The 12,419-nt window shown below is 41.3% G+C and overlaps 1 protein-coding gene across 2 annotated transcripts in view; it reads left to right on the forward strand.

The window, feature by feature from the left end:
- The window catches only part of Lrrc8c (leucine rich repeat containing 8 VRAC subunit C), a 77,733-nt gene that overhangs the window by 17,568 nt on the left and 47,746 nt on the right, over positions 1 to 12,419 (forward strand). The window contains exon 2 of one of the 2 annotated variants that reach the window (XM_048351935.1): positions 4,797 to 4,870. The exons of the other annotated variant lie outside the window; for it this stretch is intronic. The gene's annotated coding sequence lies outside the window, so the exon portion shown is untranslated. The remainder of the gene's footprint in view (positions 1 to 4,796; positions 4,871 to 12,419) is intronic. 2 annotated transcript variants of the gene reach the window in all.

Here is a 12,419-nt window from a genome sequence, read left to right on the forward strand (position 1 = left end):
AAGTTATGCAGATTTCTACCTGGCAGGCAGTCTAGTCACCACCTCACGTCCTGTGCTTACCAGAAAATGGATTAGAGACAAATAATGCTTTGTAGATTAGGAAAAGGTTTTTTTTTTTTCCCACTAACTGCCTCCAAAGACACACTGCGTATGTGTGTGTATATGTGTGTGTGTGTGCATGTGCATGTGCACGTGTGACTGTGTGCCTGTCCTAGGACTTGAACTCAGGACCTGGGTGCTTTTCCTGAGAGTTTTTGCTCAAGGCTCTACCACTTGTGCTACAGCTCCACTTCTGGCTTCTGTTTTTGGTGGTTAATTGGAGATTAGAGTCTCATAGACTTTCCTGCCCAGACTGGCTTTGAACCATGACCTTCAGATCTCAGCCTCCCTGATGAGCTAGGTTTACAGACATGAGCCACAGGCGCCCAGCTCAAAGACACGCTTTGACAGAGACAAGAGTAAGTTGTAGGAGCAAAATGGAAACACGGGATCTAATTAGGATCTTGCTGTGATAAGAGCTGCTTGTGGTCTGGTGGTGAAAAGTGGTTAGATTCTAGATTTCTTATACAGGTTTTTAATAGACGTGGCTGACAAAATAGTTGTGGACACGAGAGAAGGAAGTCAGTGTTGACTCCGAGATTCTGAACCAAGTAGTTACAAGGATGCATTTCCTATGTACTGGTTGTGGGAATAATGGAGTAAAAGGAATTATTCTCTTTGAGTGACTGCTTAATTTTTGAAATATCTGTTAAGCATTCAGTGGGAAATTTCCTTTATATCCTTCAATGCTTTTTAAGGAAAGAGTGAATAAAAGTTATCTGTGTGCTTCAGTATCTGGAATATGCTGTTCCAACTCTCAAATTTAATTTGGCTTGGTATGGAACTCCAGATTGAAAACTACTTCCACTAAACATTGTAAGTTAAAAAAAATCATCTTCTGTGCGAATGCACAGTATTATTGTTGAAAAGTGTAATGCTAATTTTTTAGTGCAGTTTAACCCTCTGTAACCCTAGAAGCTTTTGGGAATCCCTTTATTTTATATATTTCACGCACAATGAATAAAAATATGCAAATACAAATTTCAAATCACCAGAAATACAATGGGATATGAAATGTGATAGATTATTTGGGAATCTTTTTAGGATTCTCTTTTTGTCACTAATTTTCTGAAACTTCACAATGGGATAGGTCTTTATGATTTCATTGTAGTGGACACTTTACCCTTTCTATATCAAGTCCTACATTTTTTTTTTTTTTGGCCAGTCCTGGGCCTTGGACTCAGGGCCTGAGCACTGTCCCTGGCTTCTTCCCGCTCAAGGCTAGCACTCTGCCACTTGAGCCACAGCGCCGCTTCTGGCCGTTTTCTGTATATGTGGTGCTAGGGAATCGAACCTAGGGCCTCGTGTATCCGAGGCAGGCACTCTTGCCACTAGGCTATATCCCCAGCCCCAAGTCCTACATTTTGGGAAACTTTCCTTGCCCACTTCCACATTTTCCTTTTACTCTTTAAGAACCTAAAAAGTATTAGATCTGAACTTGGTATTTCTGTTTTTTCCTTTCATTCTTATTCTACTTTAAGATAAATTTCAGCAGCACTAAAATGTGACCTTTACGTCGATTTTTTATTATCATATTTTTCCATATCTAGGTTTTCCCTGGTATGTTTCTTTTATGAATACACTATTAGCTACTAAAGCTCTGATAACTATTACTGCTTAGAGGTTTCAAAATGTAAACTTTGCTTTTCTTCCCCTTATTTTTGGTGACATTTTGTGGTTTATTTTGTTTTGTTTTCCCTTGTGCTGGGAGTTGTTCATGCTAGGTCTCTACCACTGAGTTCTGAGATACAGCCCCATTCCTGCTTTTGGTTTTTCTGTGATCATCTGTTCCTATAATTGTGTGTTCCTATTTGTACCTCTCAGGTTAGATTCATTGTTTAATGGATGATCTATAGCCATACCTTTGTATGTCTTAGTCCATTTTGTGCAACTGTAACAGTATACAACCATCTGAGATGAACACAAGTTTCCTGGCTCTGTCTGGAGTCTGGGAAGTCCAGTACCAAGGGATTGGCTTCTGGCAAGGGCTTACTTGCTGTGTTATCACCTAGAAGACCAAGGAAAAGGGGAACACACAGAAGACAAAGCCTTCACTCTCAAGATAATGGCATCAACTTATTCATGAGGTGAAGCCTTCATATCATAAGCATCTCTTCAAAAAGTTCTTTCTCTTGCCAGGCATGATGGCTCATGTCTGTAATCCTATCAGCCCAAGTGGGGGTGGGGAAGGGAACCACAAGCCCTGAATTCAAACCTTAGTACCACCCCTTAGTACTGTTCAAATGACAGCTAAATCTCATTGGAGTCCTGGAGAGAGAAACATTCAAGCATGGCATTGTGGTGGAACATGGAAATGATGTTAGGGAGTTGTGTGTGGATTGAGTGTCTTGAGCAACCTTTTTGTATGACTTCTTGTGTGCATTGCTCTAGGCATTCCACTGCTAGTGAGGCCTCAACCTTCAAACCCTGGCCATCTCTATATATTACAGTCAGGAGTGGAATGGGTCCTAGACCCTTGGCTTTCTGCCAAGAGCTCTTTCTTCAGCACATGCTCTCATGCTTTCCATCAGTGCCTTCCTTGAGGTAGAAAAGATTCTCCCTTTTATGGGAGGAACTGGAAGTAGAACTGAAAGCATTCTCCTTGAAGAAACAAATCTCACCTACAATCTACTACTTTTAGCTTTTAAAAGCAGATTTTACATGAGTCTATGTTCTTGTTGCTTTCAACAGAACATTTCCCAAATTCTAAAAAGTTGACTAAAATCAGTGCATCAAGAAAATATGCCAACTGGGCACCAGTGGCTCACACCTGTAATCCTAGCTGCACAGGAGGTTGAGCTCTGAGGACTGCAGTTCAAAGCCAGCCTGGGCAGGAAAGTCTTTGAGACACGGCGCTGGGGCTCAAGTGGTAGAGTACCAGCCGTGAGCAAAAAGAGGCTCGGGACAACACCTAGGCCCTGAGTTCAAGTCCCATGCTGGGGGAAAAAAAAAAGAAAAAAGGAAAAGAAAACATGTCCTATGTATATGTGGCCTCATATCTTTCCCTCTCTCATTGCTACTGAGCAAATCAGTGACTCCCATGGGAGAGGCCTGCCTACGCAACTGAGGCTACCCGTATGTGTGTGTATACGCACAATAGTGACATAAACAAGAAAGGCTATTATTTCTTTCTCTCTTGTAATGGCCACAGTACTATGAGAGGCTCAACTTCCTTATGTGTTGACATTCTACTGTTACGTGCATCCACCCTTGTGTGATTGAAGGTGTTAATACTAAAACTACATCTCATCTAAGAAGTGGGAGAAGTGTTTGAAAGGCAAGTTCCTCGCCTTCCATTCCTGGTAGAACCCATCTTTTCGTTTATATTTTTTTGTCTCAGATGAGTCACATGGACATGCTTACAGGGGCCTGGAGCTAACTTTTTTATTATGTAAAAAGGAAAGGATTGGGGTGAGGAATATGGCTTAGTGGTAAAATGCTTGCCTAGCATGTATGAGGCCCTGGGTTCAATTCCTTGGTACCACATAAGCACAAAAAATAAATTAAAAATTATTTTTTCAAAAAGATAAGGCTAAGTGCTAGCAGCAAACAAGCTATGTCTCCCTCTGTGATGCTAGCCAAGCGCATGCAGGCACCAGACCATGGCAAGAGCCAGCAAGAGCCACTCAACATGAGGGCTCTTTCAGTGTCTACTCCTAGAGACCACCAACTCCACTTGTAGGAAATCTCCCTTCAGAGGACCTGTCAGTTCCACAGAGGGCAGCTGGTCTCCTTAGGCACAGCTGTTGGTACCCTATAGACCCCGGGGAGGCAGCTGTGTTCTAGGATGAGAGTGGTCAGAGGAACAGCCTTTCCATAAGCAGACTGAACTTCATGCTGACTGGCCTCACTGCGTGTGAAGGGTGGTTGGGTAAGGATGCCTGTGTGTCTAAGGAACTCTCTGTTGATCTTATCATTTCTGGCATTGTGGTTGAAGCTTCCTTAAGATTTTGATCATGCTTCAGAGATGCTAGGAGCTAAGTAAGCTCTAAGAGTCAGACTGGAGAAACTAAAAGGGGGCCGTTAGGCCCTCTGGATTGATGCAAGATGACATTCCATTGGGTTTGTGACAGACACATGGAGTTAGAGAGGGTCAATGTAAAGAAATTGGCCACTCAAGGCAGGGTCAGGGGAAAATTACCAAATGTTTCAAAGAGAATGCTATATACTTATATTCCCTGGAATAGGAGCTAGAGAAGCATATGTTGTAAATTAGATTATCTTTTCTTTTTTTTCAGAATCTACAAGATTTCCCAAAGAAAAGCCCAGATAATATTTTAAGTAAATTATGAGGTTAATACTGTTACATTTACTGTTGGGTACTTTTTAAGAGGTTAAAAACTAGAGTTAGGCTGGAATGTGGCTTAGTGGTATACATGAAGCCCTGGGTTTGATTCCTCAGTACCACATAAACAGAAAAGGCTAGAAGTGGCTCTGTGGCTCAAGTAGTGCTAGCCTTGAGCAAAAGAAGTTCAGGAACAGTGTCCAGGCCCTGAGTTCAAGCCCCAGAACTGGAACAAACAAAACAAAACACAACTGAAGAGGTTAAAAATCTGTTAAGCATTCAGCGTTACCAGCTCAAAGGCATAAAGCTAGATCACTAACTTAGGTCTTCTGTATAAGTTATGCCATTACCATTGTGTTATATCATTCAAAATGGTGAGTTGAAATGACTTACACGTATTTTTCTTTTTTAGATGAATGTGGCTGCTTATGACTGAATAGAGGTCTGGGAATGCAGATGTGTAGTGAAATAACATATACACATAAGGTAATAACAGGAGTCTTTTTGTTAGCTTAATGGTTGATATATGTGGACTTGATTAGGGATTTCATAATTCTGCATGTACAAAACAATTGATGAGTTCCTAAAATTTGTACAAGTTACCTCTAAGTTTTATACTAAGTGTTATATGATGTTGTTGTTCTATGTAAGAGTATGGTTGCTCTGCCTGACAGGCTGTGGGTGCTGTCAGTTGGGCCATTATGGTTGAGAAGATGCTTAGTATGTAACAGTTTGCTTCTGCAAAAACTTGGGGGACCTATTTCATACCAGGGGAAAGTCTTTAGGTCCAAACATGAACAAAGAACTACATTATAATTGTATAAGTCAAAGCAAAAATGTTTTACATGGGGTAATAAGGTATGTTTTGAGCAGCAATTGCATTTCTAGGAGATCTCAAGAATGTAAATGTGTCATTGACAGTAGCTATACACTTACTCATTTGGACTGGGATTTTTTTTTTCTAATTGAAATATACCACACTTTCAATAGGATCCAAATAAGAGAAGAGTAAATCCTTTATGTGAGGAAACCACAGATCTTGTGCCTTGATGTTCATTGGCCAGGCCAGACTTTGGCTTCCCTAGCATGACCGTAGGTCATGGACTTGCCTGGGTCTCAGGATTCATTGCTCAGAAATTTCATGGTTTTTGCCATGCCTCTTCCTGTTGACATATTCACTGAATCAAGATTATTTGTGTGACATCATAAGCAGTGTCAAGTAGGCTCTGATATATTAATTAATCTATTTGGGTGTGTTTGCTTGGAAACCTGGCATGAAGCCTATTTTAAAATGTTTGTTTTCAGAATGTAATCTGAAAAAGATGAGAAATTTCTTAATATCACTAAGCAATTAAGATAGTCATTCTGCTTATCATTCTTTCCCCAAACTAAACAGTTGATTTAAAAAAATCAAACATCATTTCTCTTATTCAGTGATAAACTCTAGAGCACTTCTTTAAATATGCAAGTGAAGCCTGCTAAAAATGGACCTTCTGACCTCTTCTCCCATTTAGCTATTGGATGAAGTTTCTGTAAAGCGATAAATTCTAAAAAGAGGCTATAAAGCTAAGATTTAAACCTGGAAAGGACTGCCAATGGAAAAGAAAATATATTTTGAATGTAAAATGAATTTAAATACACACCTCTCTGATATTATATCATAAGTTATAGGAACGTGTGTGTGTGTGTGTGTGTGTGTATGTGTGTGTGTGTGTGTGTGTGTGTGTGTTGGTGCTGGGGCTTGAACTCAGGGCCTGGACTGTCCCTGAGTCATAGGTACACTTATGGCTTTTTGTTGGTGGTGGTGGTCATGGGACTTGAGCTCAGGTGCTTTTTCACTCAAGGCTATCAAGTATCAAGGGTAGCGCTCTACCACTTCAAGTCACAGCTTCCAGTTGTTTTGCCCGTTAATTGGAGGTAAAAGTCTCATGGGCTTTCCTGCTCAGGCTGGCTCGAACCATGATCCTCTGATCTCAGCCTCCGGAGTAGCTAGGATTACAGGCAATAGGAAATTTTAAGTATGATCACTTCTGTTTTTTAAGAAGTTTTTCCATAACAGACAACACCCGGAGGTAGGCAAGGGCTATGGGAGTGGGCAACAACCTTTGCAGAGGTTTCAGTATATGAGACAGATGTGTGTATAAATAATGAAGGCAGCACAGGAAATATATTTAAGTATGTTATGCATATGTGAAAATGTCACAATAAGTACCATTCTTTGATACAGTTGATATGTGTTAATAAAAATTTTGCTTTCCTGATCCATTCGTCTACTGAGGGGCATCTGGGTTGGTTCCAGATTTTCACTATGACAAATTGTGCTGCGATGAACATTGTTGTGCTGGTGGCTTTAGTGTGTTCTTGTTTGTGGTCTTTTGGGTAGATGCCCAAAAGTGGGGCTGCTGGGTCATAGGGGAGTTCTATATTTAGCCTTCTGAGGAATCTCCATACTGCTTGCCAGAGTGGCTGAACCAGTTTACATTCCCACCAACAATGAAGTAGGGTTCCCTTTTGGCCACATCCCCTCCAACAATTGTTATTGTTAGTTTTCTTGATATATGACATTCTTACTGGGGTGAGATGGAATCTCAGTGTTGTTTTGATTTGCATTTCTTTTATGGCCAGTGATGTCGAGCATTTTTTCATATGTCTCCTGGCCATTCTCATTTCCTCATCAGAGAAGTCTCTTTGCAAGTCTTTAGCCCACTTGATGAAGGGGCTATTGGTTCTTTGCTATTGGTTATTTTGGAGGGTAATTTTTTTAGTTCTGCATATATTTTAGATATGAGGCCTTTGTCCGTTGAATGGCCGGTAAAGATCTTCTCCCAGTCTGTGGGCTTTCTGTTTATCTTGCGAGCTATGTCCTTTGCAGTGCAGAAGCTCTGCAGTTTGATGCAGTCCCATTTGTCCAACCTTTCTTTGATTTGTAGCCTTTCTGGGTATGCCTCTATCAGAAAGAATGACATTGTCCCATTTGTAAGGAAATGGAAGGACTTGGAAAAAATTATACTAAGTGAAGTGAGCCAGACCCAAAGAAACATGGACTCTATGGTCTCCCTTATTGGGAATAATTAGTACAGGTTTAGGCAACTCATAGCAGAGCATCACAAGGCCCAATAGCTATACCCTTATGAACACCTAAGACGATGCTAAGTGAAATGAACTCCATGTTATGGAGACAATTGTTATATCACAGTTGTAACTACTTTCAAGGTCTCATGTGTATCTGTAGCTTCTACTATTGATGATGTTCTTGTATCACCTTCCTGTAGTTGTACCTACACTATCTCTGTAATCTTATCTGAGTATATTGGAAACCGTGTATACTGGTATTGGAACTAGGAAATTGAAAGGGAATACCAAAATTGAGAGACACAGGGTAAAAAAAAGACAAACAACTACAATAGCAATACTTGCAAAACTGTTTGGTGTAAGTGAACTGAACACCTCAGGGGGGGAAAGGGTAAGGGGGAGGGGGGAGGGGGTATGAGGGACAAGGTAACAAACAGTACAAGAAATGTATCCAATGCCTAATGTATGAAACTGTAACCTCTCTGTACATCAGTTAGATAATAAAAATTTGAAAAAAAAATTTTGCTTTCAAGTTGGACTGAAGAAACAAATGGCAAAAAAAGAGAATGAACACCTTTTCTTATTCCTGATATGTAAGGTGAATCATGAAGAAATTCAGCTCAGTATTAAATTCTGTTGCCATGTTGTCTATGGAATGTGAGATTTGGTGACTTAGAACAATGGTCTCTCGAAACAATACCTAGGTTGTATTCAGGCTCCTCTGCTTACTTCCATGTGACGCTCCCCCCAGGCAGAAGAATCCACTTTCCCACATCCCATTTGCTTCCGTAATCATCGGCTTATAATACTTTATGCCTCTGGAGTCATGTAGTATCTGCCACATTCTAGATAGACTGTCATCTTCAGCTCCTGCCAGGGAGTTTTCCTTTATAAACAAAGAGAGCTCTGTTAAGCAAACCAATGTTCAGTGTTACTCTACATTGGTCAAATAAATACAGATCCCATCAGATCTACAGCTGCTAGGATCCTAGCACCGCCGGCCTTCCTCAGCATCTCTCCCTGTGGAGCTCTGGGTCCTGTAAACTGTTACATGCCCTGAGAAGTGGATCAGGGCCAAGTTTACAGTGTGGGAGGGAAGTGAAGGAGTGAACAGGCCAGGTAGGAGAGTGTTGATCTAGGACTGCCTATGAAAGCATTCAGCCAGTCTCCCAAAATAGAACACTGCAGTTCTGGCCCAAGACCTGCCAGATATTATTCTAGGAGCGTGCTGTTCCCCAGGGAGGGTGGCTCGGGGCATGGCTGAGTCCTCATGCGGTGCTCTGGGAAGTAGTGATGTGCGATGATTACTGACTAAGTGGATGGTATTAAAATATTGGGTCTGGAGGTACCACTCAGTGACAGAGTGCACAGCCCTAGGTTTAAGCCCCAGCACCAAAACTTAATACATGAATTTATACAAGGCAAGCACTCTACCATTAGGTCATATTCCCAGCCCTAATACATGAATTTATAGATGACTGAAATCATTCTCAAAGCAAACTTAATCTCTCCTAAGCAAACTTTTACCTTTGCTAGTGCTGTGGCTCATTACTTTTTCATCACAAGAGGAAACAGATGTTTCTAGGAAGATAGGTCTCAACCACAGGGTCTTTTACAAACACCTCATGCCTGGGTCACTCCAGGGATTCTGGTTTTGGTTTTTTGGTGCCATTCAAGGACTTGAACTCAGAGCCTAGGAACTGTCTCTGAGCTTTTGTGTTCAAGACTAGTAGTCTACCACTTGAGCCATAGCTCTACTTCTTTTTGCTGGAGAGAAGAGTCTCATGGACTTTCCTGCCTGGGCTGGTATTGAACCATGATCCTCAGATCTTAGCATCCTGAGTAGCTAGGATAACAGGTGTGAGCGAGTGAGCCGAGGTTGACAGCCACTCCTCTACCTGTTCTCCCTCTAGAGATTTTCAAGTAAATTCCAGGAGATTCACTCAGCCCAGGTTCTTCCAACAGGTTTTCCATTCAGCAATGCCTGATTCAAACTGGCCTGCATATTTGCCCTGCTGAGACCTGAATAAAACCTGGGACATTGTGTTCAAGTGACCTTGCCTCCCAGGGAAGTCTGGGCTCTGCAGCACACAGTCCTTTCTCAGCTAGCACCTGCCTCCAGACGCAGCGGCCATTGGCCAGGCACCATTGATTGTCCTCTGTTTTTCATTTACTGTCCTCTGTTTTTCATAACCAACCCACAGGCTTTGTTCTAGAACCTTTTATACAAACTTTTTAACAGTAGGTTCTTCCCGAATTTCTCATGCAATAAATGGAAGTCTGAGGTGACGATGTCCCGAGTTGAAGTGTTTCAGTGTTTGGTTCTTCACTGTATGCATGTCTTTCTAGGCTCTTAGCCCATCTTGGCGTCATTTTGATTTACATACTACTTCTGTATAGGTTCTGTTTCTTCTACCTTATCCTTTCATTCCACAAATATCTACTGAATGACAGAATATGAGCCAAGTTCTGTCCTGAACATTAGGAACAAAACAATTTCCAAATCAGGCAAAAATTCCTACCCTCGTGGGACTTCCATTCAAGTGGAAGAAGATAGAAAAGGAAATGCATAAGTGACTGAAATATGTATTGTATGCCAAAGGTGTTAAGTGCTTTGGAGAAAAATGAGGCATATTGGGAAGAAGGGGAATGCAGAGAGTGGGTTGATATTAAATCAGCTTTGTGGTATTGTCTACACAAGAGTGGGGGGAAGGCTTAGATCAGAGGACTCGTGCAAAGATGGAAACTTTGGTTGAAATATGGATAAGTTTCAGCAGGGTGTGAAGAAGGCCAGGGCAGGAGTCTTATAGATCCAGGAAAAGGAGGAATCCAGTTAAATTGCTTCAAGTGCAAAGACTCTGAGACAAGTAAATCTGGAAAGTTCTAGGAATTGCTAGAAGGACCATTGTGGGCAGAACAAAGAGAAGAGGGCTGAGATTGGTAGAGTGCATCTGTGAGTTGCTTAAGACCTTGTAGAATTATGTGTGCGTGCGTGCACGCACATGTCTGTATACCTGTACTGGGGCTTGAACTCAGGGCCTGGGAATTATCCCTTAGCTCTTTCAAGCCTGGCACTCTGCCACATAAGCCACAGCCCCACTTCTGACTTGTTGCTGGTTAATTGGAAGTAAGTTTCCTGGACTTTCTTGCCCAGGCTGTCTTTGAACCATTGTCCTCAGATCTCCACTTCCTGAGTAGCTGGGATTACAGGCATGAGCCACCAGTGCCTGGCTGAAACCCAATTTTAAGTGTTATTCTGACTGCTCAGTTGAGCAGTAGGTCTTAGTGGCAAAAGCAGAGAGACTATTTGGAGGCTGTCATCATCTAGTTGAGATATAAGGTTGGCTTGCACTGATGCATTAGGAGAGAAAGGTCAGAGATAGTTGCTGCCTTGAGATGCAGCTCGTGCTAGAGCACTTGCTTGCATACAAAGGCTCTATCTTCAGTCCCTAGCACTGTAAAAAGAAAAAAGAAATAGGTGGAATCAAAATCTATTTTGAACATAGAAATAACTATCTATCTTTTATTTTCCCACATTCCCCTTTAAGAGAATAGATCCCCAAATTCTAACAGGGACTGAACAATGTGAATTATAGCAAGAGGTTAACTTTTGGAATCTTGAATAATGCAATTTGAACATCTACTTTAAAAAATGCATTGCTATTATAAAATTGATGTACAGAGGGGTTATAGTTACATAAGTCACATAAAGAGTATATTTCTTTTTGGACAATGTCAGCCTTCTCCTTGCACTTGCCCAGTTTTCCCCTCCCATCCATACCCGTAAGTTATATAGCTCATTTTCAATATAGTGTCTAGTGTTCTGTGCCTCCCCTACCCTCCCAAAGACATATAAATGAACAAACAGGACAAAAGAAAATGAAAACAGCAACAAAGATAAAACCTCGTTTGTATTTCCTGGAGTTCATTTCGATAAATATTATTTTGTATAATCAGGGGCATGGAGGCATTGTGTCTTTGTATGAACATCTACTTTTTAAAAGCAGCAGCAGTGTTGCTTATGTATTCCACTTCTGACCTCTTGTGACTTCCCCTAGCCATCATGTTCCTGTGTTGCTGGCCATTTGCCATGGAGAATGATGACCTTCATGTCAGTGAGCTTATCACCCCTCGTGGCGTGATCAACACCTACACTTACTCATCTTGCTATCTTTACCTGACTCTGTGGTAGGTTCTGAGAGAGGATGTGATATTGCTAATAATGTAAAGGAGCCCAGGCTTCCAGATCATTCAGGCCAAGAATACATCTTGTTCCATCACTTTCCATTTTCTGTCTCCCAGGTCTCTGAGAGAGATGGGAAGGAGGTGTCCCACATCTGCCTCCCTCCCTCCACCCAGATCTCTCCTTTTATGACTTCACCTTTGGCTACTGCACAGCTTGAAGTATCAGGAGAAAACGCCAGAGAATTGGTGTACTTCCTAAAAGTAAAGTCATCTCACACTAAATTATGATAAACCTAGAGATGTATCTATGATACATTTTTAACTAGGAGACATTCAGAACAGGCATATGTTCATTTTATATTCATTATTTATTGAGTACTATTACGAGCATTAGAAATAGGATGTAGGAGACAAATACAGGTAAACAACATATTCATAACAATATATCCCATAAAGATAATGCTATGAGGAACACTCCTTAGGAGAAGGAACAAGGGGCTGCTGGGACGGTATTCTACCACCATGCATGAGTTAATATAAACTTTTTTTTTTTTTTATGCTGGAGCTTAAACTCAGTCTCGGTACTGTCCCCGTGTTTTTGTTGTGGTTGTTTGCTTATTTTTTTCTTTTGGCAAGACAAGAGCTCTACCACTTGAGCTACACCTCTACTTCTGGCTTTTTTGGTAGCTATTTGGAGATAAGAGTCTAATGAACTTTCCTGCCTAAGCTGGCCTCGAACTGTGATCCTCAGATCTCAGCCTCCTGAGTAGCTAGGATT

The sequence above is a fragment of the Perognathus longimembris genome, chromosome 7 (assembly GCF_023159225.1).
Source record: "Perognathus longimembris pacificus isolate PPM17 chromosome 7, ASM2315922v1, whole genome shotgun sequence".
Classification (NCBI taxonomy): Eukaryota; Metazoa; Chordata; class Mammalia; order Rodentia; family Heteromyidae; genus Perognathus; species Perognathus longimembris.